The following is a 25,858-nucleotide window of genomic DNA, read 5'->3' as shown; positions in this document are numbered from 1 at the left end:
AAATCCAAGTCTCCTGCATCACAGGCAGATTCTTTAACGCTGAACCACTAGGAAAGCCAATTAAAAACTAGTCCCATTGCTTAAGGAAATAGTGTCAAGTGGGGAAAACATATGCTATGTGTTTCAGACACACCTGAGTTTGAAGCCCAGGTCTGCCCATGATATTTATGTCACCATAGGAGAGATTCCTAATGTCTTTGATCGTAAGCTTTCTCATCTGTAAAATGGGAATCAAGAGACATTTCATGCAAGAGGAAATATACATAGTCAAGGAGCCTGATGGGCTACAGCCCATGGGGTCACAAAGAGTCTGACATTCCTGAAGCAACTCAGCATGTACACATGAATAATCAAAAAACATGTGAAAATCATCACCATCATCTTGCTCAGGGTAATGCAAATCAAGATTACAGTGAGAGGCTGTTTCGTACCAATTTGGCAAGAAATAAATGTAAAAGTCTGACAATACCAAACATTAGAGAACATGGAAAACCATTGCATTTCTTTTTTTTAATATTTATTTGTTTGACTGCTCTGGGTCTTAGTTGTGGCATGCAGGATCTTTCATCTTCATTGCAGGATGTGGGAGCTTTAGTTGCAGCCTGCAAACTCTTAGATGTGGTATATGGGATCTACTTCCCTGACCAGAGATCAAACATGGGCCCCCCTGCATTGGGAACCCAGAGTCGTAGCCACTGGACCACCAGGGAAGTCCCCACTATTGTTATTTCTTATAGATTACCCACAGATCCAAAAATTGGTGCAACTATATTGAAACACAGTTAGCCTCTATATTCTATAGCTGGACATTTGTGTACTCTGTGACTCAGAAATCCCACTCCTAATAACACATATGAGAGAAAGACTGCCCCACGTACGAGAGACACACACAAAAACGTTCAAGGCCACATCATTCACAAACGTAAAATCCTAGAGACCATCCAAATGCCCACCAGCTGGAGCATGGATAAACAGTGATGTGTGCACACAACAGAATAGAATACAACGGATAAAATGAAAGAAATATAGTTGACCCGCAATATGGATGAATCTTAGCAAAATGATACTGGCTATAGAAAGCCAATTTCAATTGTTTTGAAAAAGACAAGCCACTTTTTATGGAAGTTGCAATAGTTTAATTAATAGTAAATACCATAATAAATACTAAGAAAATAAGAAACTAAAAATTCCCATTACACAAAAATTTTTATCAGTGACCAACCAAGAGTATGGAATTAATAGATACACACTACTATATATAAAGTGGGGATTTCCCTGGTGGTCCAGTGGTTAAGACTAAGCACTCCCAATGGAGGGGGCCTGGCTGCAATTCCTGGTGAGGGAACTAAGGTATGTCACATATGTCACACAATGTGGCTAATAATAATAATAATAATAATAATAAAATAGCTAAACAACAAGGACTTACTGTATAGCACAGGGAACTATGTTCAAATCTTGCAGTAAACTAAAATGGAAAAGAATTTGAAAAATAATATGCACGCATATATACATATAAACATATGAAAAGGAAGTGAAAGTTTTGGTCACTCAGTTGTATCCAACTCTTTGTGACCCCATGGACTGTAGCCCACCAGGCTTCTCTATCCATAGAATTCTCCAGGCAAGAATACTGTAGTGGTTTGTCATTTCCTTCTCCAGGGGATCTTCCCAACCCAGGGATAGAACCTGGGTCTCCTGCATTGCAGACAGATTCTTTACCATTTGAGCCCCCAGGAAAGTCCATACACATATAAAAAGACTGAATCACTTTGCTGTACACCTGAAACTAACACAATATTGTAAATCAACTATACTTCAAATTAAAAAAACAAGAATTAAATATTCATATCTGTGAATAAGAATTAAATATTCATTTTTGTCATTGTAGCTGAGGAGTTTTAAGATTCAAACAAAGTACACTAAACTACGGCAACTCAAACGGGCCATCAGATCAATTAGTACAGATCAAGACCCATAAAGAGTAAAATATAGGATGAACTAAAGACAAATGGATACATGTGGAAACAAGGGTGATTCAGAAACTAGAAACATTCAGGCACCTGTGAGGAAAGAGGGGAGCTTGGTTTTACTGCAGAAGATGACTGTGAACTTAGGAAGGAGTGATGCACCCACAGCCCCTCCCCCCAGCAAAGGGAAGGAAGTGGACCTAAGGACAGTGCAGGCCAGAGATGCCGAGTTATCCTTCTGTAAATGGGATGGGGGTGGCCCTGGCACAGCACCTGGACCAATGCCTCACTTTCTCTCTCTCTCTCTCTCCTTCTCTCCCTCTTTCTTTCTCTCTCTCTCACACACATACACTCTCTCTCTCTCTCTCTCTCTCTCACACACACATAATCCAACTTTCTAGATGGCCCCCAAGCAGAATAAAGTCTGCCAGAAGAAGTTCATGTTTCTGAAAACTAGAAAGTGCACTATGATATTTTATTTCTTCAAGATAGTCCCCAGTGGATATGGAAACTATTTCAGTCATTAATTCAGTCTCCCAATCAGTTTTGTGATGTGTTTACTGGTTATTTATTATAAAAATATCACTACTCAATGAGATGAAATAAGACATATAAGGAAGGGAGTACAGAACCTGATTCACCATAGATGCAACAACAGATAGGAGAGAGGAGGAGGAGAGGAAGGAATCTTCACATCCTACTGGTAAGAGAGGAAGCTGATTTAATCTCTTTGGAAGATGGTTTGTCATTATCTAATGAGTTTACGCTACACACACCCCATGACCCCAAAATTTCACTCCTAAGCAAACACTCTAAAATATGTACAATATTCTATATAAGTATCGTATTTTGCCATTTTTTAAAAAGTATTTATTGCTTTCTAGCTAGCATTGAGAAATTCACAAATAAATGGAAAACATTGTGTCTGGTATCGAAGGACATAGATGGATGGCTAGGGAGTCATGATAAAATATCTAGATGTCTCCATGTCATGTTTTCTTCCAGGGACTTATCTTTGATGCCTCTCATTCTCTAAAAACTCAAGTCTCCTTCTGTTGAACCCCCACCATACTTTATACCTCTTCCTATGTTTACACATCTCCTCATTAGACAGTAAGCTCTTTAAGAAAAAGACTTACATCTCTTTCATTTTTGCATCCTCTGTTGTGCACAGTATACTCGCTGGATATCTGTAGGGGTGGGGCAGAGCTTAGGAACTGAAAGGAAGAACAAAGCTGGTCGAACACATAAAGCCAGGCAAGAAGACTTGATTCTTGAGGAAATAAGAACCAGTTGTTATTTTCTTATTCTTTTTAATTCACGTGAAGATCCCAATTTTAAAAAGGAGAACCTGCAAACTCTAGTTCTCCATGCAGTGGGAATTCGTCCTCACCAAAAGATCTAAATTATACGTTAGTGCAGTTCCAAAACTACTGATAAAAGCTACTCAAACACTTAGATTTGCTCTTTTGCCTGGTGGCGGGGGGGAGGGGAGGGTGGTGGCGGGGGGGAGGGGGGAGGGGCAAGGGGGGGGCGTAGGGAGGGTTTTAGCCAAGGAAAAATGTAACTGTTACTAAGGCATCAACAGAGTACTTTAAAACACAGAAATGAGCATCTTAGAAGTACAACCTTTGGTTCTGTCATGTAAGCACAGGACCCAAGTTCTTACATTAAATTATTGGACCCAAGACTCAAAAGGTTAAAAGCTCCAGAGACTTCCCTGGTGGTCCAGTGGCTAAGACTCCGTGCTACCAATGTAAGGGTTCAATCCCTGGTCAGAGAACTAAGATACCACACATTGCATCGTGCAGCCCAAAAGAAAAAAAAAGTTAAAACTCCAGAAATGGTGAGATTGAGTTTTGTTCACAGAACCAGGTAATATTTTTCAGTTATTTAAGTGGTTATTTGGACATCAAGTAGATGTAAGCATTAATAGTTTAGACCTTCTGCACTCTTGAGTTAATGCATTCAGTGTCTAGAAAAACTAATAACTTTAAGCTATTATGCTAATGCCAGTAACACCACAGAGAGACGCCAACCTCTGAGGGATATGCTGACCTATAATTTCTGTCATCTCTGTTCCATTGTTCTCTCTGAAAACTTTCTCATTACTTTTCTGTCTCTTTAGGCACTCGTGGACTCTTGATGCAGCTTTCTTAACTCTATAGCTTTTTTCTTTTCATTTATTACATTCATAAAAGAAAGATAAAGCAGCCCTCCATAATTGAATCCTGCATTAACAAAAAAATAGAGATGGAATTAGGAAAAAGCAGAGAAGATGAGAAATAAGCAAAGTGTCCGAACAAATGGTTGAAATCATGGGCAATTTTCCAGCTTGATTTATGCCTCTCTTAATTGCCAGTTCCCAGGAGCCTCTTCTGCTTGTTCTTAAATAGGAGAGAGGATGATCTATGCTTGGACCCAGAGTGAACTTGAAATAATGGATGCTACGGGCATTCGACAGCAATGTTCTGTGTGTATGTGAAGTAACTGACTCCTGCCTGGGCTGAAAACTTAGCTCAGTCAGTGTGTAACTTCCATAAAAGCCAGAGCCCGTGCTTCATGTGCATTTAAATGCGACAGTGTCACTTCACCTATTTTCAAGGACGATGTTTGTTGTAAATTCTTTGTCCTGAAATTCATTGAAAAAGTTTCCCACTTCAATGCAAAACCAAGGGAGAAACACATTTGGAGGTCATCGTTCAACTCTGGGGGCTTCCCCCGGCTTCCCAGGTGGCTCAGTGGTAAAGAATCCACCTGCCAATGTAGGAGACACTGGTTTGATTTCTGGATCAGGAAGATCCCCTGGAGGAGGAAATGAAAACCATTCCAATACTCTTGCCTGGGAAATCCCATTGACAGAGGAGCTTGACAGGCTGCAGTCCACAGGGTCGTGAAGAGTCAGACACGACTGAACACACACTGAGTGACCCCATGGACTGTAGCCCACCAGGTTCCTCTGTCCATGGAATTCTCCAGGCAAGAATACTGGAGTGGGTTGCCGTTTCCTTCTCCAGGGGATCTTCCCAACCCAGGGATCAAATCCAGGTAGCCCGCATTGCAGGCAGACTCTTTACCATCTGAGCCGCAAGGGAAGCCGAACACACACACACACAAATTCAACTCTGAGGTGTTGCAGTAGCATGTGTCCCCTTACGTAAAGGTTAAATTTCTTATGAAAAAAATCACAACCAAGTAAAAACGCATCCTCTCTTCTCCTGTGACATAGAGATAGCCACGAGTGTTATCCCAATGCATTGTAGATGAGGCTGTTGTTATGCACTGAATGTGTATTCTTCCAAAATTCACGTGTTGAAGCCGTCATTCCCAGTATGAGGGTATTAGGAGGTGGGCCTTCTGGGAGGGGAATTAGGGTGTGGGGCCCCCACAATGAGATTAGCATCCTCACAAGAAGAGGAGCAGATCATAGCTCTCTTTTCCTCTCTCCTCGTGTTGCACACAGAAGAGATCAGGTGAAGACACAGCAAGAAGGCAGCTGTCTACAGGCCAGGACCCAGGTTTCACCAGGGGCCAAAGCAGCCAGAACCTTGATCTTGGACTTTCAGACACCAGAACTGTAAGAAATACATTCCTGTTGTTTAAACCACCCAGGCTATGGTATGTTGTTATAGCAGCCTGAGCAAACTAAAACAGGTATATATTTTTTTTAATGTGGACCAAAATTTTTCCATCCCTGTTAGTCCCAGCCTTCTTTCTTTGTTGACTTTGCCCAGATGTGAAGTGATCTATAAAGAGAGAAAGATATGTCGATAGATGCCCCACTCTGTAGCAGAGTGGTTAAAAGAAAGGCTCTAGTCTGTCTGCATTCAAATCTAACATTCACTAGCTTTGTGACATTACACAAGCTACTTAATCTCTCTGTGCCTCAATTTCCTCAACTAAAATACAATGCATACTGTGCCTTTTTATACTGTTCATACTTTGGCCACCTGATGAGAAGAGTCAACTCATTGGAAAAGACCCTGATGCTGGGAAAGATTGAAGGCAAAAGGAGAAGGGGATGGCAGAGGATTAGATGATTAGATAGCATTACCGACTCAATCGATATGAATTTGAGCAAACTCTGGGAGACAGTGAAGTACAGGGGAGCCTGGTGTGCTGCAGACCATGGGGTTGCAAAGAGTCTGATATGATTTAGCCACTGAACAACTGTGCCTACTTCAAAGGGTTCTTGTAGGGATTAAATTAGTAAATTTGTTGTTGTTGTTCAGTTGCTCAGTCATGTCCAACTCTTTTCAACCCCATGGACTGCAGCACGCCAGGCCTCCCTGTCCCTTACCATCTCCCCAAGTTTGCCCAAATTCATGTCCATTAAATTGGCAATGCCACACAACCATCTCATCCTCTGCCACATACTATTAAATATGCATATAGTATTCAGAACATCTGTTAGATGGCAATCACCCTACAACAATTCATGGCCACTATTCTTATTAACTAAAATGGAGTTATTGGATGGAGCACCACCAGCATGAGGCTAAAACTTGAGGAGGAGGTCAGAGAGACAAAGAAGAATATGAGCAGAAGAGAAAAGAGGAAGAGATACTGGGCTCAGGGGTGGGGGGATGGGTGTACTGCAAGGCAGCCACCTGACTCCACAAAGACTAAAGCGCAATGTAAAAGAAAAATTGTCCTAAGTCCAGCCTGGAGCAGGACTTTTTGATATAATGTAATTCAAACTCATCCTGAAAAGAAATTTCTGATCAAATGCTTGAGCAATTTTCTGATAGACCTTAATGGGATTAAGGCTTGTTCTGGGAAACCATGCTTTGCACTGTCAGTCAAGAGTCTAGAGGTCACGCATCCCTGGGTGCAGGGTAAAGTCCCAGGTTATCTCAATGTAATCATTAATAGTGTGCCCATGTTCTCTCAAACTATGCCAGCTGGGACAATAAACCCTTTGGACAAGTATTCCTTTCTTTTTATCTAGTATAACATTTTGTGTATAGTTTAACAATGATTAGCTAACCATTCTTTTTTCTTTTAAATGTGTCTCCCGAAAATGAAATCTTAGACTATCTTCATTAACCTTTTCCTTTGAGCAAGATTAAAATAAAACTCTGATTCAAGGTCTTAACTAAGTTGTCAGAAAAATATATTTACTTAAAGCAACTTGCTAGGTGAGAGAAATGTTGTCTAGTCTCATCCTCCTGTATGCTTGTGATCTGTTGGAAATAAGCTTGTTAACAGCAATGAACAACTGGGATTTGGAATTAAAAATGCAATAGTACTTACATTAGCACTAAAAAAGTGAAATACTTAGGTATAATTCTAAAATATATATATATATGTATATATATTTATTAATACAAGACCTATAGAAAAAAACTGTAAAACTGATGAAAGAAATCTCAAAGGAACTTAATATTAACAATTGGAGAGATATTTCATGTTGGTGAATAGATTCACTATTGTCAAGAGGTCAGTTCTTCCTAACTTTATCTATAGATTTAATGCAACACCAAGCAAAATCTCAGAAAGCTACTTTGTGAATACTGATGAACTGATTCTCAATTTTATATGGTGAGGCAACAAACATAACATAACCAACACAGTGTTGAAGGAGAAGAACAAAGTTGGAGGGCTGACACTACTTAACTTTATGATTTACTAAAAGCTACAGTAATCCAAACTGTGGGGTGTTGGTGAAAGAGCAAATAGATTAATGGAACAGAATAGAGAGCCCAGAAATAGACTCACATAATTACGGTCAACTGATCTTTGACAAAAAGCAAAGGTAATTCAATGAAGTAAGATGGTCTTTTCAACAAAGGGAGATGAAACTAATGGACTTGCAGATGCAAAAAAAAAACAAAACACACACACACAAAAACAACATCTAGATGAAATCTTTCATAAAAATTATCTCGAATGGTTAATAGACCTAAATGTGAAACACAAAGCTACAAAACTCCCAGGAAATAACATAGGGGAAAGTCCAGGTGACCTTGGGTTTGGTGATGACTTCTGAGATACAACACGAAAAACACAATCCATGCAAGAAAAACACTGATGATTTAACGTCATTAAAATAAAAAAATTCTGCTCTGTGAAAGGTATTGTTCAGAGACTGAAATAAGTCACAGACTGGGAGAAAATATTTGCAAAAAAATATTTGATAAGGGATGCAATCCAAAATATACAAAGAAATCTTAAAACTCAACAGTAAAAAAACAAGCACCAAATTAAGAAATGGGCAACAAACATCTCATCAAAGAAAATACACAGATGGTAAATAAGCATATGAAGAGATGCTCAATATCATATGTCCTTAATGAACTGTAAATCAGTTAGATCAATAAGATACCAGTAACATACTTATCAAAGTGGCCAAAATCCAAAATACTAAAACACCAAATGCTGGCAAAGATGTGGAGCAACAGGAAATTTCATTCATTGTTGGTGAGAATAAAAATGGTACACACACTTTGGAAGACAGTTTGGTGGTTTCTTACAAAACTAAACATACCCTTACCATACAATATAGTAATCACACTCCTTGGTACTTATCCAAATGAGCTGAAAATATGTCTACCCAAAAACCTGCTGAAACTTGGAGTCAACCAAAATGCCCTCCAATAAACGAATGAATAAACAAATTGTGGTATATCCAGACAATGGATTATTATTCAGCAATTAAAAGAAATGAGCTATCAAGCCACAAAAAGATGAGGAAACTTAGATGCATATTGCTAAGTGAAAGAAGCCCATCTGAAAAGCTACATTGTTGTATGATTACAACTATATGGCATTCTGGAAAGGGCAAAACTATCAAGACAGCAAAAAGATGAGTAGCTGCCAGGGGTTCAGGGAGAAGGAGTGAAGGAGGAATAAGTGGAGGACAGGAGATCTGAGGGCAGTGAAGCTATTCTGTATGATAACATAATTACAGACACACGATGTTATGAGATTGTCAAAACTCATAGACTCTAAACACAAAAAGTGAACCCTGATGTAAGCTATGGATTTTAGTTAATAACAAAATATTAATATTGGCTAATCAGTTGTAACAAATGTACTACACTAATGAAAATTGTTAATGATAAGGTAAATTGGGGCATTGGGATGAATGGGCATATGAGAACTCTCTGTGATTTCTATTCATTTTTCTATGAATTAAAAGTACTCTAAAAAATAGTCTAGGGTATTCCCTGGTGATCCAGTGGTTAAAATTCAGTACTTTCACTGCTGTGGCCTGGGTTCAATCCCTGGTCGGGGAGCTAAGATCCTACAAGCTGCATGGCATGGCAAAATATAAGTTAAAAGTTTTTTAAATAAAACCAAAAATAGTCTATAAATTTATTTTTAAGTTTGTTTTCTTTCTGACAATGAACTGTGCCTGCACACCCTTCCCGATTTTTTTTTACATAAATGAAAAATCAAGTGAACAACAAAGATTCATGTCATCAACATCCTTTTGTGAAGTTTCTCATTTTTGTAACTGTTTATTATGAGGATTTTTCCAAGCTACTAAATATTCTACAACATTATTTAAGCTATATTGATTTCCATTTATAACTGTGATAAGTGATTAAACAAATTTCCTATTTTAGATATTTACATTGGTGCCAACAGCTGGTAAAAAAAAAAGAAAAGAGTAACACTGTGATTATATTCTTTCAACTACATTCTTTCAAACATGAGTGATTCTTTAGTTAGGATAAGCTCCTAAAAGCAAAATTATTTGAAAAACTCATACACAGAGTTAAGGTTTTTTATATTTATTGCCAAATTTCCCTCCAAAAAGGTCACAGTTTTCCCTTCCGCCATTTTGTTGTCCTGCTAGATTGAGTACTATCATTATGTAAAATCAATTAATGTAAATGAGGTAAACATATCTAATTATTATTCATTTTAATTTATATTTTGCTACTAATGAGCATAAATATATTTTAATATGTCTTTGGCCATTTAGAAGTCCTTATGATTTTATAGAAAGGTCAATGGTAAAGAATCCACCTGCCAAGTAGGGGATGCAGGTCCAATCCCTAGGTCGGGAAGATCCCCTGGAGGAGGAAATGGCAGCCCACTCCAGTATTCTTGCCTGGAAAATTCCGTGGACACAGTAGCCTGGCAGGCTACAGTCAATGGGGTGCAAAGAATCGGGTATGTCCTAGCGACTAAACAACAACAAAATTGTTTAATTAGTCAATATATTAAAGGAAATGAAAGCTAGGGACCCAGTTTTATTAAAAAGGAAAAAAACTAAATCTCTAAATCTATAGGCCCACATATTTAATATTGGCAATTAAAGAATGTTTTTAAGTGGAAGAAAACAGGTGATATTAATTTTCTTTAAAAAAAAACTTTTATAATTTCCAATTTTGTTAGTAGCTATCTACTGACTGAAAAACAAAGCATAGCACTTGTAAAACTTGTCTGTCTAATTTGGAAATGACTAGAAACAGTAATCAATATGATGCCTGCTGCTGCTTAGTCACGTCAGTCTTGTCCGACTCTGTGTGACCCCGTGTGCCAGGCTCCTCTGTCCATGCAATTCTCTAGGCAAGAAACTGGAGTGGGTTGCCATGCCTTCCTCCAGGGAATCTTCCTGACCCACAGATCGAATCCTGGTCTCTAGCACTGCGGGCAGATTCTTTACCACTGAGTCACCAGGGAAGCCCATATTATGCTTATGAACATTTTAATACAATGCAATGCAATATGTTTTATATAATTTTAATGAATTTTCTCTTCAGAATGCCAATTATGGATTTAAACCTGTTCTCTCTAAAACATATATATATATATATATGTACACACACATATATATATGGCCACTAACTAGAAGTGGTTAATTTCCCATTTCTTTTCTATTTTAACATGGTTACTAGAAAAATTTTAATTATATTTGTGGCTCACATTACACTTCTCTTCAATAGTGCTGGTTTGGGCTATAAACTCAACAGTAATACAAGTTGACTAATGAAAGTATAGGCAATTGTATCTATCAACAATTAAAATTACTATTGGAATTTAAAAAAATTTTTGATATCAGACGGAAATTTTTTAAATAAGATTTTGTTATACAGCACATGCATGTGAGCTCAGTCCCTAAGTCCGACTCTTTGCGACCCTATGGACTGTAACCCACCAGGCTCCTCTGTCCATGGGATTTCCCAGGCAAGAGTACTGGAGTGGGTTGCCATTTCCTCCTCCAAGGGATCTTCCTGACCCAGGGATCAAACCCACATCTCCTGTGTCTCCTGCCTTGGCAAGCAGATTCTTTACCACTGAGTCACCAGGGAAGCCCACATCTGGTCGAAAAGAATCAATATGCAGAAAGACAATAGAACAAAGTGAAGTCGCTCAGTCATGTCCGACTCTTTGTGAGCCCATGGACTGTAGCCTACCAGGCTCCTCCATCCATGGGATTTTCCAGGCAAGAGTACTGGAGTGGGTTGCCATTTCCTTCTCCAGAGGATCTTCCTGACCCAGGGATTGAACCCGGGTCTCCCACATTGTAGGCAGATGCTTTACTGTCTGAGCTACCAGGGAACTTATGTAATAATTGAATGCCCAAGAGTTTGAAGGCTACTTCTAAAATCCCACCATTTTCATTCCCCTGTACCATGGTGAGGTTGTGCTAATTGATTTGAATTAAGTATGTTTGCTGTGAAAAGCTAGCCTGGATTCCTTAAAGTCTGAAAACCATCACTCGGAATGCAATAGAATGATAAATCTTTCATTTACTTACTTTGAAACCCACCATCCTACTAATAGGCTTACTGCCAAATCTGTAAAGTTTATGAAGGGAATGGAAGTTCAGCCATAGATAAGAGATTGCCAATACATCTCTGAAAGATGGGGAATAAACAGAAGTGGGTCGCCAGGGAAGCTGAGCTGAGCGTGGATCACTTGGAACTCAGCCCTGAAAGCCTCAGGCTTGCTCTGCAGACAAGCAGGATGTGACCAGAAACAGAGGCTTTATGGAAGATTTGTGGACATAAAAGTTCTCCACCCATCCTCCCTGACAACCGACACAAAGCAAGCAGAGAAAGTATAAGTAGGTGTGCACAGTTTCCTCCCTAACACACCACCAGAAAAGACAGAAGAAAGAACAAAACATAAACTAGGGATGCTCTTTTTAAAAATGAGGGACTTCTGATGCCCAGAGGTTAGGACTCTGCACTTCCACTGCAGGGTGTACGGGTTCGATCCCTATCAAAGAACCACGATCCTGCATGCCACAACTAAAAGTTGGCATGCTGTCACAGGGTGTGACCAAAAACATTCAAAAAAAAAAAAATACACAAGCCACCTGCTTCTCAGTTGACTAAGAATAAAGACACCATTTGAAGGGCACTTATGTAACAACTCACAACTTACCCTCTCTCTAGTTAGCAGGTCACCTTCAAATCAGTCATTTGATTGCCTCGTTTAGATGTAAACAAGCAGTCAGGGTTTACCAGGCATTCAAGGAAAATCTACAACACGAAAAAGAGACACAGACCAAGATAAATGTACTAATGGCAAGATGTCATGGGACTAGCTTCCTTTTATCACACCTGCTCTGAGCCATGAGCAGAACTACAAGTCTGCTTGCAAATTTCAAATGAACTGCTGGTGTTGCATCTCTAAAGATACACAGAAAGCCAAGACTGACAATTTCCGGGGGACTTTCCTGCTGATCCAGTGGTTAAGACTCCTAGTTTCCAATGCAGGGGGTGCCAGTTTGATCCCTGGTAGGAATCTAAGATCCCAAATGCTGGGTGGTTCAGCCAAAAAGAAAAAAAAAAGGATTGAAAAGATTGAAAAAAGACAGTTACTGTATATGGAGCCTGATAATAAACAATGTCAACCAATTAGTTTTCTACTAATATCTGTGGGGTTTCCCTGCTGGCACAGTCAGTAAAGAATCCACCTGCAATGCAGGAGATGCAGCTTTGATCCCTGGGTCTGGAAGATCCCCTGGAGGAGGGCATGGCAACCCACTCTAGTATTCTTTCCTGGAGAATCCCCATGGACAGAGAAGCCTGGTGGGATATACAGTCCATGGAGTTGTAAGAGCCAGGAATGACTTAGTGACTAAACCAGCACTAATATCTGTGACTACTACAACTGGAGAACATGGTAGTTCACTACATACCTTAACATTCATTTCATCCACTATGGAGTCAGTGTGGTACTTGTGAAATGTTTGCAAGAACTGGACTCATGTTCAGTTGTTAGCTGCTGTTCATACTCTAAAGTTTGGGAGAAAACTCAACACTATTATTCAGAACTTGTTAGTAGAAAACAAAAGTGGTTTGGATGTACCTGTGTTGATACTTGCTCTCATTGGAGGAGGAGATGTTGTCTAACAAAGCTTCATTGCCCTTGCCTTAAGGCTCACATGCTGCTTCCATTTTAATTACAGGAAATAAACATGAGATGCTGGTGTGTATTCCTTCAAGGTTTGGGGAGAATTAAGCCGTCACACTTCCATAATTAAATTCATGTCCCAGGCAGGCACCTCAATGCACACCAGAACTTCTAGAAGAGAACACAGGCAGACCACTCTTTGACATTACTTGTTGAAATAATCTTTTTTGAATTGGTCTTCTAAGGCAAAATAAATAAATTCAAAAATAATGGGGGGTGGGAGCGAGGTTCATGAGGGAGGGGACACATGTATACTTATGGTTGATTCATGCTGTTGTATGGCAGAAACCAACACGACATCGTAAAGCAATTATAATCCAATTAAAAATAATTTTTTAAAAAAAAAGCAAAAATAAACAAGTGGGATCTAATTAAACTTAAAAGCTTTTGCACAGTGAAGGAAATCATTGACAAAACGAAAAGACAACCTACTGAATGGGAGAAAATATTTGCAAGTAATATGACTGATAAGGAGTTAATATACAAACTGTATAAACACTTCTCACAACTCAGTACATCATAAAAGCAAACAACCCAATTAAATATGCATAGAAGTCCTCAGTAGACATTTTTCCAAAGAAGATATATAGATGGGCAACAGGCACATGAAAAAAAAACGCTGCTCAGTGCTAATCATCAGAGAAATGCAAATCAAAACCAAAATGAGATAACATCATACCTGTTAAAATGGCTATCAGCAAAACGTCTACAAGTACCAAAATTACCAAGGTTGTGGAGAAAGGGGAACTCTAGTACATTGCTGACGGGTATGTAAATTGGTGGAAAACAATATGGAACCTCCAATATGGAGGTTCCTCAAAAAATAAAAATTGAACTACTATATGATTTAGCAATTCCACCTCTGGATATTTATCCAAAGAAAACAAAAACATCAGTTCAAAAAAGGTATATATGCACTCCAATGTTTATTGCTGCATTATTTACAATAGCCAAGATAGGGAAGCAACCTGTGTCCATACACAGATGAATGGATAAAGATATGATATAAATATATATATATATTCTTAATGGACTATACTTAGCTAAAAAAATCTTGCCATTTTCCACAACATGGATGAACCTAGAAGGTATTATGCTAAATGAAATAAATCAGAGGAAAACAAATACCATATGATTTCACTTATATGTAGAATTCCAAAAAAAAAAAAAAGACCCAAAATAAATATACAAACACAACAAAACAGAACAGAGTAATAGGTACAGAAAACAACCTAGTGGTTGCTATGGGAGCCAGGGACAAAATAGGTGATTAAGAGGTACAAACTCCAGTTACAAAATATAAGTCATGCACTATGTTGCACATCTACAACTAATATAATATTGTAAACCAACCTTGCTCCCATTTTAAATTGTTTTTTGTCTGTGTCCTAGCCATCGAAAATGATGGCTGAACATTTCTATCAAAGCCCATTATTTTTGATGGAAGCCAGAAAATGTCATTCTATTGGCTCTTTCAATTCCTTTTTCCCCCTTTTTAGGAATTTATAAAGCTGCTTTATTTTGCTTTCAAAAATAGAACTTGAAGCAAGTAGCTGGTGTGCTTTTTTGACATTTTATAGAGAACTGTCGCAAACAAACTCTTGGATTTGCAGTTCAGTACTGGACATTCCGGAGGTTTCTGCCAGTGCTCAGTATAGCTGATGTTAAACCACTTTCGATACAATGATGAAAACTTCATTAAGTTGGTGTAAACATTACAATCAGGATACTAATCTGTTTATAGGAAGTGGACTTGTAGCAATTAGAATGAGTTCTCAGAAAGAAGAATTGAAAGGCACAGGCTCCAGTGTCTTGATTCTAATCTTGGAAAGCAAAAGGCACTTTTCAGAGGCTTCAGGCTACCTGAGGCCAGAAGGAACGCAATTCGTGAGTCACTCCACCTTTGTAACTGCTAAGGAGAATACAATAGTAGCTGTCATATTCTTTAAGAAATATCAATACATAGGAGCACGAATGCATGAGCATAAAACTTGGCTGCATTTCAACCCTGGGCCATACAGCATTGATTGAGAACTTGGCTGACACTGCTATCAGTGTCAAGAATCAGAATCCTTGTGTTTTTAACAGAGTTCTCACAGGAAGGACATGGAATTCACACCAGACACTCCTTTAACATACAGGGAATCTGCCTAAGAGAAAGTGTAGCAATCTATATCCTCGACTCTGATCAACCCTTATCAAGTTGGAAAGGGCACAGACAGAAACTATTTCCCAATAATTAACATTTGGAAGTGACCCCCAAGTCCAAGTCCTACAAGACAAGTGCTACCGGAGGCATATGTCTATGCAGCAGTGTAATATTATATATTATAGTATGCATGCATGCATGCTAAGTTGCTGCAGTTTTCAACCCTATGGACTGTAGCCCACCAGGCTCCTCTGTCCATGGGATTCTCCAGGCAAGAGTACTCGAGTGGGTTGCTATGTCCTCCTCCAGGGGATCTTCCCAATCGAGGGATCGAACCCATGCCTTTTAAGTCTAATGCATTGACAGGTGGGTTCTTTACCACTAGCACCGCCTGGGAAGCCCATATTGTAGTATGCCATACTATAATATATAGCTTATATATTATAGTATAGCTATATTATATATATTAATAATTATACTATAATATATAGTATAATATTATAGTTATACTATAATATATAATATAGTATATACTCTAAAATATATATTATAATTATACTATAATATATAATATAGTATACTATAAATATAATATTATAATGTACTGTAATATTTTAGTATAAATTTCATTGCATTTCAGCTATAACCATATTCACCAAGGATAAAAACTTCCAAACACTGATTTCTTAAATCTTTCTTAAGTTATAAGGATTCCATCTCAGATATCCCATGTGAATCTACTTCCTAAGAGCTAAGCAGAGACTCACAGCTGATGAGAAGGAAGAATTTGTTCATACACTCTAACCTGAACTCACCACTGTCTTGAGTTGGTATTCATGGAAGTTCCCAACATTGGTCTGGATTTCTAGAACCAGAATTTAAGTTCTACTTGTAAGCTCTAGGAATCTACAGGAGCAAACAATTCAGTGTTGGCTATTCTCCCATTAAAATATCAAAACAAAAGTACTTGTGGCTTCCCAGGTGGCTCAGCGGTAAAGCATTCCACTGCCAATGCAGGAGACGCAGGAGACAAGGATTCAATCCCTGGGTTAGGAGGAGGTTCATTTCCCCTGTAGGAGGAAATGGCAACCCAATCCAGTATCCTTGCCTGGGAAATCCCATGGACAGAGGAGCCTGGTGGGCTACAGTCCATGGGGTTGCAAAGAGCACATGTACTAATGTAGCTAATGTAAAATTCGATGCTTTAGTAAGAAAACAGATGCAAGCTGGAGCTGAGAGACAAGCCCTATGGTCTCAACAGAGCACGCTGGGATGTCCTCTCCAAAATAAAAACAAGATGCTGCTCCTCTCATCTCTTACCATTGTCAAAGACATGATAATGCTTGATGGGTCTTTTTTATATTAAACAGAACATATTATACTGAATATGCTATTCTGACACATCAGGCTTCCAGTTTTGAGGGAGGCTCGGAGGCCGGTAGGGTACCTGCTGCAGGCTCCAGAGTTAGATGCTGTGTCATTTAGGCCTTGTGACCCAGAAGATCCGTGATGCGTGAGGTTTCTATGGAAACTGACGATGTGGTATGAAGCCTCTGACAAGCTTCAATAGGGGAATCACAGAGCAGAACCTTAAGGTTCAAGAGCAAAGCCTTGCCCTCATCCACAGATTATTCTCCTTTTGAAAATAAGTCCTGACCTTTTACTGGGCCTGACAGGCACTGAATACTTAGCCATGGGATATCCTAGGGCCATGGGACCCCAGTGTTCTATCACGGACTGACGTTAGCTGATGCCCTGTGTCACAATGGCAGGGATGCTTGAGCTCAGATACGCACATTTCCAGGTGGAAATGGTATTATACAATTGGGCTCAAGCAGGCTCAGAAGGCACAGGTAATTTGCATGAGCAAGTTTCTCAGACTCTCTGACATCTCTTCCTGTTCAGTCCATGTGCATGGCCTCTTAGGGTTGTTTAGGACTCGCTGATGGCGGAGAGAAAGGCCTCGCCCTTGTCACAGATGATGATGTATTCTGCATTACACACAAAGCAGAAATGGCATGCTACTTACTAACCGAAGCAGGAGTGCCCCTGAAGGACAGCAGGAAGAACTCTAATCAGAACATCTGTTGTTTTCTTCAGAGACGGAATCAGAGGCACATGTCTACACTGATTCCTGGGGAGGGGCTGATGGTTTGGCAAGTGGTCAGAGACTTAGGGACTTCCCAGATGGCACTAGTGGTAAAGAAACTGTCTGCCAATGCAGGAGGCATAAGAGACGTGAGTTCGATCCTGGGTTGGAAAGATCTGGAGGAGAGCGTGGCAACCCACTCCAGTATTCTTCCCTGGGAAATTCCATGGACAGAGGAGCCTGGTGGGGCTACAGTCCATAGGGTAGCAAAGAGTCAGACACAACTGAAGTGACTCAGCACATATGCACACAGGGACTTAAAGAGAACAGGATTGGAAAACTGGTGATTGGAGTGGTCTGGCGATAACGAGATACGTGGATAGATCTCTGAGAATTATCATGGGGTGTGGAGATACATGTGCCCGGTATGAATGTTAACCATAGGACTCACCGCAGTGGAAGCTCTTAATAACTAGGTGTAAATGACCCAGCCTCTTTCCCAGGGACCCATTTCTCTCTGTGTATGTACCTGTGCGTGGGCTTCCCAGTTGGTACAGTGGTAAAGAATCCACCTGGGCTTGATCCCTGGGTCGGGAAGATCCCTGGGAGGAGGAATTGGCAACCCACTCCAGTATCCTTGCCTGGAGAATACCATGGACAGAGGAGAATGGTGGGCTACAGTCCATGGGGTTGCAAAGAGTTGGACACGACTTAGTGACTGAGCACACAGGTGTGTGCTTGGGCAAGAGTCTCTAGTACTAGGAGAGCTCCTCTTCCACCCACACCATACGTGGGGTGGCTTAAACAACAGACATTTATTTTCCACAGTTCTGGAGGCCAGAAGTTCCAAGATCAAGATGCTGGCTGATTTGCTGTCTAGTGAGGGACCTCTTGCAAGCTGCAGATGGCCACCTTCTTGCCATGTTCTCATATGGTGGAGAGAAAGAGCTATCTCTCTGACCTCTTGTTGCTGTTTAGTGACTCAGTCGTGTCCAACTCTTTTCGACGCCATGGACTGCAGCCTACCAGGCTCTTCTGTCAATGGGATTCTCTGGGCATGAATACTTCAGTGGGTTGCCCTTTCCTCCTCCAGGGGATCTTCCCGACCCAGGGATCGAGCCCACATCTCCTGCATTGGCAGGTGGATTCTTTACCGCTGAGCCACCAGGGAAACCTCCTAAGAAGCGGTAGGTAGGTAGCTGCTCCCTACAACATCTTTCTCTGTGTTGTCTTTTGGCTTTTTTGAATTCTCCAACTCCTGTTTAGACAATTCTCTATATTAAATTTTCTCTGTTAAAACAATTTGGTTTAGTTCCTGCTTTCCTGCCTGGATCCTCACAGATAATGAGCAAAATACATAAGCATGTGGCTATGAAACCACAAGGCAAGGTGAAAACAGTTGTTTCAATGTGCCAGGCTCATGAGTGCTTCTGTATCTTTCTCCAAATATTTCTAAAGTCCTGGTATGATTTGGTTTCGTAACTGTGCCCTTCCCGGAGGACAGCATGTACCCTACGTACAAGGGCCAGCCACTCCTATGCGTAATGATAGGTAAGGAAACCAATTTATGTAACTCACTGGTAATTGCCAGATGGGAGGGGACAGAAGGCAAGGGCTGGGAGAAAAAGCAAACAGAACACTGAAAGAGATGCTATCTAACAGAGGGGAGAAAAATGTTTTCTGATTACAGGAAAACAATCCTACAGTTCAGAAAGAGAACATTGTTTTATTACATTAAAAGTTGTTACTTTTTATCCTTCCTTGCTATTTGGAAGCGGTTGGGGTAACAAGTGAACTGGGGTACTCCCAGGAGAAACAAACTGTGTTTCTGGAAGCATTCTCCTAGGGAGGCTGAAGATCTGGCCATCCGTGTCCTGGGAGCTGGACTGCAAACATTATCGCCCTCTGCTGGACAGGACTCTGCAGATGGGTGGCCAGCACCCTACATGTTAGCAACTAAATTGTGACCCCTCCTGAAATTCATGTGCCCAAGTTCCCACCCCAGCACATCGGAACATGATTTTATTTGTTGATAGGGGCTTTAAAGAGGTAATTAAGGTTAAATGAGGTCATTAGGGTAGACCCTAATCCAATAAGACTTTTGTTCTTAAAAGAAGAGGAGATTAGGGGTTTCCCTGGTGGTCCAGTGACTAAGACAGGGTGCCCCGGGATGGATCCCTGGTCAGGGAAATAGATCCCACATGCCACAACTAAAAAAAAAAAAAAAAAATCCCTCATGCCGCAACAAAGATCTGGCTCAGATAAATAAATAAAAATAATGTGAAGAAAAAAATTTTGAAGAAGAAAAGAAGAAAAGGAGATTAGGACACAGACACACACAGAAGGAAGACCATGTGAGGACACAGGGAGAAGACGGCTGTCTGCAAGCCAAGGAGAGCATCCTCAGGAGAAACCTTGACACCTCGACCTTGGATTTCTAGTCTCCAGAACTGTGAGGAAATAAACATCTGCTGTGTAAGACCCCCAACCTGTGTGCATTGTTACGGCAGCCCCGTCAAACGAATATACCGGGTCATTGACTACCTTGGTCACGGCACACACACCCCCATCCCAGCTTTGGCTCCACTCCAAAAAAGTGCATATCTTGTTACTACATAGGTCTGTGGTCCCACACCTCTATCATGTCTCCTTCACTGGTGAATTGGCCTGGACGATGACCTGCAAGAGCTCATCTATTCTTGGGCTGTCTCAAGGCCGATGCACACTGGCCTTCTGGAGAATAAGGCACAGGAGGCCATGTGGCACTGTGGGAAGGGCACCAGCTCTAGAGTCAGGCAGGTCTGGTTCCAATCCCAATTGCAGCACTCATTGCATGAGAAAGCAAATCAAATTCCTTACAGTTTCTTTCTCTGTAAAATTAGGATAATGATATTTATTTCATTGTTATGGACTGAACATTTCTGTATCTCAAATTCATGTGTTGGAGCCATAACCTCCAGGGTGGTTGTATTTGGAGATGGAACCACTAAGGAAGTAGTTAAGGTTTGTTGTTGGTCAGTCACTAAGTGGTGTCCAACTCTTTGGGATCCCAGGGACTGCAGCACACCAGGCTTCCCTGTCCTTCACTGTCTCCAGAGTTTGCTGAAACTCATGTCCATTGAGTTGGTGATGCCATACAACCATCTCACCCTCTGTCACCCCCTTCTCCTCCTGCCCTCAATCTTTCCCAGCATCAGGGTCTTTTCCAATGAATTGGCTGATTGCATCAGGTGGTCAAAGTATTGGAGCTTCAGCTTCAGTATCAGTCCTTCCAATGAATATTCAGGACTGATTTCCTTTTGGATTGTCTGGTTTGATCTCCTTGCTGTGTAAGGGACTCTCAAGAGTCTTCTCCAGCACCACAATTCAAATGCATCAATTCTTCAGTGCCCAGTCTTCTTTATGGACCAGCTCTCACATCTGTATACGACTACTGGAAAAACCATAGTTTTGCCTAGACGGACCTTTGTCAGCAAAATGATGTCTCTGCTCTTTAATATGCTGTCTCGGTTTGTCATAGATTTCCTTCCTAGAGGCAAGTGTCTTTTAATTTCATGGCTGCAGTTACCGTCTGAAGTGATTTTGGAGCCCCCCAAAATAAAATCTGCTGCTGTTAATTAAGGTTAAATGAGGACATAAAGGCGGGGCCCTGACCCACCAGATGACTGTTCTTTGACGAGACACCAGAGAACACTCTCCCTCCCCGTTCACACACACTGAAAAAGAGCCATATGACCACACGGCAGGATGGCGGCCACCTAAAAGCTGGGCGAGAACTCTCAGCAGAAACTGAACAAAGCAGGACCTTTATCTTGGACTTCTAGCCTCTTAAACTGTGAGAAAACTCATTTGTTTTTAAGCGACCCAGTCTAAGACCCTTTGTAATGGCAGCCGAGTTACCTGATACGCCCAGAGAGAAGCTTCAGGGCAGTGGTCTCCAACCTTCTTGGCGCCATAGACTGGTTTCATGGAACACAATTTTCCCATGGACTTGGAGGGTAGAGGGATGGTTTCAAGTGATTCGAGCACAATACATTTATTGTGCACTTCATTTCTATTATTATTACATCAGCTCCACCTCAGATCATGAGTCATTAGAACTCGAAGGTTGAGGACATCTGCTTTAGGGGATAAAATAAAATAACATCTAACCAGCCCCCAGGGTTCAATAAATACTAGCAGTGATTGCTAAAAATCTGAAACCAGTGGATAAAAATTGACAATGAGCCCCCAAAATGGAGGGGGATGCTTGGGCAGGTATGATGGCCACCATGAAGAAATTCAAGCATGAGTCAGAGAACCTTTGGGGAGTATTGTCACAGAGATAATTTAAGCATCAAGAAATGGTTGGACAGGGAATAAATAAAGACAATGTGGTACATATATACAATGGAATACTACTCAGCCATAAAAATGAATGAAATAATTCCATTTGCAGGAGCATGGAGGGACCTAGAGATTATCATACTAGGTGAAGTAAGTCACACAGAGAAAGACAAATATCATATTTCACTTATATGTGATATCCAATAAAAATGATACAAATGAAATTATTTAAAAATGGAAACTGACTCATAGATCTCAAAATCAAATTTCTAGTTACCAAAGGGGAAATGTAGGGGCAAGTGATAAATTGGGAGATTGGGATTAAATATACACACTACTGTGTATAGAACAGATGACGAATAAGGACTACTGTACAGCACAGGGAATTCTACTCAATATTCTATAATAACTTATATGAGAAGAGGATCTGAAAAAATGGATATATATATAAATATATAAATAACTGATTCACTTTGCTGTACACCTGAAACTAACACAACATTTTAAGTCAACTACACTCCAATAAAAATTTAAGAAATAATAAGACATTATTTTTTAAGTGGTTGGAGAACATGCCTTTTCAGCTCCTTTTCAGTCACAAGAACTTCGAAAATTTTGTCCTGGGATTTTAAAGTCCTTCCAAAATGCCTTAGTATTCATTTTCTCTGGATGATGCATTCACAAGCCTATAAAGTGACAGTCAATGCTGTAAAACATTATCAGAAAAAGTGCGCCTGTTGTGCTATCCACTTTTGTATGTGTACATCATGTGTGCATGTGTATATATGTGTGTGCTGAAAATTCCTGCTCTTATGCTTCTCTAACATCAGTGTGGCAGATTTTTCACAAACCACCTGCCAGATGACAGTAAAGTCATATACGCACACTCAGGAGGGAAAAAAGCCAACAAAACAGTTGTCTGTGGCTTCCTCAACTATGTGAGACACAGCAGGCCAGCCCTAGCAAATCCCTCCCTGTTTTCACCACAGGAATCAGTGCATGGGCATTGTTGTTGTTGTTGAGTCACTCAGTTGTGTCCAGTTGTTTTTGACCCTATGGACTGCAGCCCGCCAGGCTCCTCTCTTCATGGGATTCTCCAGGCAAGAATACTTGAGTGGGTAGCTGTGCCCTTTTCCAGGGGATCTTCCCAACCCAGGGATCAAACCCCAGTCTCCTGAATCGGCAGGTGGGTTCTTTACTGATGAGCCACCAGGAAAGCCTGCATGGGCATTAAGAGCTGATTTTATTAATTAGCAACTCCAGGGTCTCAGTCAAGGGACCCACACTTGGCTCCAAGTATGTCCCAACATTTTCCCCTGCAGGGAGACCCCTGCCTGGTCTGCACATGGCCCATCACCCCAGCCTGGTGTGTGACTGTGGAACATAAAGACTGGTCTCTGGTCCTGGAATATCCCTCACAAGACGTGAGAATCACCATGACTCAGAGACCTATGCCCTTCTCAGTGGTTTCCTCTCCTTGAGAAAAGCCACAGGACACGACAGTGAGCAGAACTCCTTCTGTTTTAGTATTTGGAAGTAACAATTCTTTTGTGTGTGCTTTGTCAAAGATAGACAACTATGTGCGGCCGGCTACTGATGATGGCATGGACCCAATGTGTTAAAACCACAAGAGACCGAGAATCCTGAACTCGGGCATTGTGCTGGCAGCGCCCTCTGGTGGACAAAGATAATGCTGCCTCTTGGTCTCTCTAAAACGACCAAAAAATTGTAGTGGTGGTGGTGTTTAGCGGCTAAGCAGTGTCCGACTCTTTCATCACCCCACGGACTGTAACCCACCAGGCTCCTCTGTCCATGGGACTTCCCAGGTAAGAATACTGGAGTGGGTTGCTATTTCCTTTTCCATAGAGTCGTCCCAACCCAGGGAACCCACGACTCCTGATTTCTTTAGCAGTGAGACACCTGGGAAGCCCAAAAAATTGTGTTAAACCACGTTAAACCCATTTGATAATGTTAATAGAGTCAAGCATATTTTCTTGCTTTCCAAAATTAATTGGAAAGGTTATTTAATGTTACTGAAGGAGCATAGTGATAGGAGTGCAGGATTGAAAGGCAGACGGCCTGGGTTTGACTCTCAGCAAAGCTACTTTCTACCTGTATAAACTTAGGCAAATTATTTTAAGTCTTTATGCTTCAGTTTGCTACTCTCCAAAATATCTCATACCATGTTGTAATAATTAAATAGATAAATACATGCAAAGTACTTAGAACAGTGCCTAGCACTAAATAAATGCTTATTTTTAATCTTAAAACATGCTGAGAAGTCAGGATTTCTTGGGATTACCCTGACAGTCTCCATGTTCCAATGCAGACTCCATGTTCCAATGCAGGGGGCTTGGGTTCAATCCCTGATCAGGGAACTAGATATTGTTGCAGTGAAAAGGGAAAAAAAAAAAGGAATGATTTTTTTTCTTTCCCTTTCCTGAGAACAAAGACGATAAAGAGAATAGTGAGCAGGCCTGAACATTCCTAGTTTTCCTAACTCTGCATGTTCATAAAAAATAAACCAATTTCAATTACAAAAATTTATCCCAAAAGTTTCAGTAAAATTCTTACAAATTGATATCAGCCCTCTGGTAAAAATAATAATAATAATAATATGCCTGAATTAATTTGATCATAGATCAAAAAGGAAAAATCACATAATCATGCCAATAGGATTTCTTATAGTCTGGCAACCTTTCTCTACAAAAAAAGAGAATTCTTTCTAAAATAGGATTTAAAAAATACATTCCCAATGTGATAAAGAATATCTGTGTGAACACAATAGCCATATTTGGTATGTTTAAATGTGTTCTAAATAATTTTAGCTCTGAGGATTGTATGAGTAAATAAGTGTAGAAATGGTACAGTGTCAAATAAGCCTGCACAGTGACTAACCAAATAAAACAGGCTTTTATGTGTTTATGTTTATCCTATCTGTCCATATGTTCCATACCCTTTTGACCCTGTAGGACACTGTGTTGACAGAGCATCTCTCCAGACTAACATTTTATAGGAAGTCACTTGAAAAATGTTGTAGTAATGGTCTTCCCCCATAATACGGAAAACAAAATAATAGTGTTACTGGCTCCACTCTAATGCTGTCCTAAAATTTTAGGTCAAAGTGTTCTCAGCTAACATGGGGACAACCCAGGGATTGAATCTTCGTCTCCTGAGTCTCCTGCACTGGCAGACAAATTCTTTACCACTGAACCACCTGGGAAGCCGGCAGTGAACTGCTTTAGTGACAAAAAAAAATCTACACACCCACTTTGCTTTAATAAGTAAAACTCTGCTAACTTGGAGTCATCCGTTGATCTTTTCATGGACAGAATGCAACCCATGCACTGGGGAGCCGGCAGAGTGCTTGTTTAGAAAGGATTATTCACTGATTCAGTGTTGTATTCCATTCTCTGCGCGAGCTGTTTCAAGGGTGGGGGAACTCATATTTGCACAGCTCATGCACTGCTGCCATCTATTGGAAAATCTGTGCAACCAGCCAGAGCTAAGTTTTAAATAGGTTTCCTTCCAAATTCCTCAACCAATATTTTGTCAGCCGAGATTATCATCTTGTCATAGGCCTGCCATCCAGGAGAGAAAGAGAGCAGCAAGAGCGGACAGGGCACTTATTAAAGTGGAGGTGAGCATTTAAAGGCAATCGAGTGAAGGACCATTTTAAGTAAAAACGTGAAAGAGAATGCCCACTCGAATGGGTGGAAGCAGAGTGGCCAAGCAGGGTGTGGAGAAGATGGAGAAGTGGGAATGAGGAAGATGAGCAGTAATAATTCCAGAGAAGTACAGTAAGACTTTTACATACATATGAGTCCCATTCTGAGAGCTCATTCATTAGTGCAACTTGTTTGCCAGTCCAACAAGGTTAGCCTAGGTACCCACCTAACACAATTGGCTATATAGTACTGTACTGGTATAGGTTTATAA

At 40.5% G+C, this 25,858-nt stretch overlaps 1 long non-coding RNA gene across 2 annotated transcripts in view; it reads right to left on the bottom strand.

The window, feature by feature from the left end:
* The window catches only part of LOC145515693 (uncharacterized), a 53,611-nt gene extending 36,365 nt beyond the window's left edge, over positions 1-17,246 (bottom strand). Inside the window, exons 1-4 of one of the 2 annotated variants that reach the window (XR_014060980.1) lie at positions 16,825-16,983; positions 13,251-13,466; positions 13,081-13,177; positions 12,321-12,418 (exon numbers count right to left, since the gene is read on the bottom strand). This is a non-coding gene — a long non-coding RNA (uncharacterized LOC145515693). Of the gene's footprint in view, positions 1-12,320; positions 12,419-13,080; positions 13,178-13,250; positions 13,467-16,824 lie in introns of both variants that reach the window. The other variant, XR_014060979.1, reaches the window with a different exon arrangement.
* Between the last annotated feature and the right edge of the window lie 8,612 nt (positions 17,247-25,858).

The sequence above is a fragment of the Giraffa tippelskirchi genome, chromosome 1, assembly GCF_054371585.1.
Source record: "Giraffa tippelskirchi isolate mGirTip1 chromosome 1, T2T-mGirTip1v1.2.pri, whole genome shotgun sequence".
Classification (NCBI taxonomy): Eukaryota; Metazoa; Chordata; class Mammalia; order Artiodactyla; family Giraffidae; genus Giraffa; species Giraffa tippelskirchi.
Note: the sequence above shows the minus strand (reverse complement) of the source record. Positions and strands in the feature narration are given on the sequence as shown.